This window comes from Rhipicephalus sanguineus, chromosome 5, assembly GCF_013339695.2.
Source record: "Rhipicephalus sanguineus isolate Rsan-2018 chromosome 5, BIME_Rsan_1.4, whole genome shotgun sequence".
NCBI classification, from domain to species: Eukaryota; Metazoa; Arthropoda; class Arachnida; order Ixodida; family Ixodidae; genus Rhipicephalus; species Rhipicephalus sanguineus.
Genome location: NC_051180.1, coordinates 158,574,809 through 158,578,395, shown reverse-complemented (window position 1 = coordinate 158,578,395; position 3,587 = coordinate 158,574,809).

Here is a 3,587-nt window from a genome sequence, read left to right as displayed (position 1 = left end):
CAAGAAACTGATGCCAACAATGCGTGGCAACGGCCGAGTTTTTTTCCTTTTTGGTCAGTGCGAAGCGCGCCGCGGAGACGCAGAGTGAGATTCGATGGCAGAAACGAAAGCCACTAGCCGTCGGCGCCTGGAACCTAGCTCGTACGAACAACACTCTGAGGGCAAACGCGTGCACACGATTGAGCATACCCCCTGGCAGTGCCGGCGACCACTGACCACTGACTTGAATAAAATTGCCCTACGGCGCCTCGGCGTTTCCCGAGGTCAAGGAGGAAGAATTATTTAGGAGGTGAAACTCCCGTTAGAACGGGCGTCGACGGGGGTCCAGACGACGTGATAAAAAATTGGCTGTGTATCTGCGTGCTACGCTGCAAATCCCAACGAAAGACCATAGACGAGCGCTGCGTGAGACATGAGCGCCATCTGGAATACGTCGGGAAACATGAGCTTGTGCAGAGGATTTCCTTATTGCGTGGCAGAGGGCGTTCGTCACCGTCATGGCGTTGCATTTTCACCGCAGCTTAATTAAGAAACTAGGTATTTTAGAATTGCCTATCTATGTATTTTGTCGTAAAGGAACACACCTAATAATTACGTAGTGATGTTGCGCCTCAGATATGCGTAATGTTTGCTTTTTGATCGACAATGTACACAAGTATGAACCTGCACACCAGTTCAAGATGGCTGGCCCTTGGACAAATGGTTCAACTTTGGCCGGGTGGCTGAATCGGGTGACAGACAGACAAACAGAAAGACAGACAGACCAAAATTTCTGCGTTTAAGTTCCCCAAGAAAGACTATTGTCTTTAAAATACTAAAATAACGTGCGCCGACGGAGGCCCTTGAAATGGCGGCGCCTTGCGGTGTCAAGCAGCAACCGCAAAAAAAAAGAAAAAAAAGAAAAAGTGCTACCAGCCGGGCGCGGCAGGGCGAGCACACCCGAGCGCTTTGTCTTTAGCAGCGTTCGTCAGCAGACGACAGCAGCGTTTGCTTCAGCGAGCACGGTAATTTTTTTTTGTGAAATGCCGTCTCAGCAACAGCCGGTGGTGACAGCACAGGTCAGCGTCTGCTAGAGGGCTGTAATAACGCTGCTGCGCACAGTATGCTCTTCCTCAGCTTTGGTTGCCTAACATGGGACAAAGGCATTTTCTTGAAGCCTGCAAAAGCGGGCGAAAGTCTTGCAGGTAAAAGGTGGAGCAAGAAACGAACGCAGCCGAACGCGCTCCGCGTCCATGCTCCGTGACTATGGCGGAGTGGGAGCAACGCGCGTGGCCGGTTCTCTCCGAAACCGAAACGGCGGTAATTTCCTTGCCTGCCGCCAGACACCGCCAGCATGAAGTGGCTCTCCGGCAGTGTGACGTTATCTGGTCGGCCCAAGTAGCGGAGCTGCACCTCCTAAATCTTAAAGGGCCCCTCACCAGGTTTGACAATTTTGAGCTAACGAGCGCAATGCATACACTGGGTGTTCACGAACACGTCTGCCAAGATTTGCAACGCTACGCGCCGCGGAAATGGGTGTGAACGCTGCTTGCCCTTCCTCTCGCGGGCGCGCTCTTTAGAGAATGAGGGGATGACGTACATGAGAAAATGGCCCTACGTAGGTGGTAGTGCTGTGATGTTGCTCCTCTACGTAGATGACTGTGCTCTGACGTAGCCAACAGTAGCACGTGACACCGCGATAATTATTTGACACGACTTGTGTAGTTTGTGTAATTTGTTGCTTGAATAGATTAATAAAACTTGAGAGAAATAATGAAACACACAAAGGGAATGTGTGCGTCTTTTTCATTTTTTTTTCGTGCATTGCAGCGAGATGCGGGGCTAATGTGCCTCCCTTTCCCATGCGTTCGTGTCCCCGCGGTTAGCGCATCGAGCAGACGCCAGCCCTGGAAACGAAAGTAATGTTCTGGCGCGTTCGAGCACTCATTATGCTCATTTATTCTACCGCGTCCAAGTAAACGTTGATGCGGCACTGGCTCATGATACCGCCACTCTCGCGCCCGTACAAATGTCTCAACTTTCATGCTCGCCCCGCAGAAAGAGGCAGTACACCACAGAGAACGCCGACAGAACGCCCATGGCCGCTACATAAAAACAAAAGTAGCGGCCGTGCAACGCCGCTCGCGTGCTCGGGCTGGCTCGGGCACGTCATGCGCACGTGACCATGCGTGCGCATGACGTTTTCATGCGTATGTGTCAAGTGAAGAGGGCAGGGAAGGGATTTCGCTTGCTAAGGCTACACGGGGCGAGTGGCAAGGGTTTGAAATTCGCCTCCTCGCATCATGGTTTCGCGCCGCTGCAAATTATTGTTTTTCTCAGCTCGTAATGAACCGATTTGAAAGTTCTTGCGGCATGCTGCTCTTCATTCGGCACACAACAACTTCCAGCGTCTAACTAAAATTTGCTATGTGGCCTGGTGAGGGGCCCTTTAATACTTCTTGCTCCGTGCCCTAGGTGAGAGCTTGCAAGCACAGGGAAAGTTTCCTCGCTTTCCCCTGCAGCTGCCGTGTGCTGTACTGCTCGATGAACACTAAACTGCCTTTGCTATGGAATTTGTTTTGTGTCTGTCAAATATCGCTTGCTTGTGGTCGCTAGAGGAAGAGAAGGGAGAATATGCTCCTGCCGCTGCGGCACAGTGGTAAGCTTGTCCTTTGAGCTCTTTACGCCGCTTTTAAGAGTGCTCCTTTACTGTTATGACCTAGTTCGTTAATGGTAATAATGGGAAGGCCATCTCAGCACGTGGCCCTATGCTTTAGAATTATTTCTTTTGCCTTATTTCAGTTGGAATATTAGTGGGCTTGCTCTCCTTCGACTGCGTTCTTCTTCATACTGATGCTCACCAGGGAACTCCCCTGGCCGTTCTTTTTAAACGAATCGGCTGTTATCAGTAGGATGTAAATTAGCCATAGTGGACTTCCGATTTGCTTCCTCCATCTGCAATATCTTGTTGCATTGTGAGGCTCCCTACTCATTGGTGTCATGTGGCTCCAAAATGGCCTAACTGCGACCTCCTTGTTCTTGCTGATTTCTCTGACCAGCGCCTCCTCTATTTTTCTGTGCCTGGGCGAAGGAGCGGCGCGCAATGGGAACCGACCGTCGGTGCTAGTGCGGCTTTTAGCCGCCGAGCGCCGCCACCGTAGTAGACCTGCCGTCGCATCGTCGCTCGCGGAAACGAATGCCGTGGCTGCATTCGAAGCTGCCGTATGGTTCAGTTTTCGGCTGTATTCGCGTTGTTTAAAGTGTAATAATTTGTAAACTGGAATCATGAAGCACTTGTCGTTCTGGACAACCAGCCCACTTCGAAGGCATGTGTCTTTCGCGGCTATTTCATCGAGACGCTCGCGCGTCGTCTGCTAGCCCGATTCCAGAGCGCGCATGCCAGTGATGCGCGGAAAATTGTTTTCTCATCGTTACGTTCGCTTGACTGAGAGTCGGTTTTTGACTGTCTGAAAGTCAATTTTCCAAAGCAGCATTTGCCAAGAGGTAATACTGAAAGCTTGGGCGCTTAAAGTTCCCCGATGCGTGCTACCGTTTACTGGTGTAGCATATATATGCTACACCAGTAGACGGTAGCAGGCATAGTATAC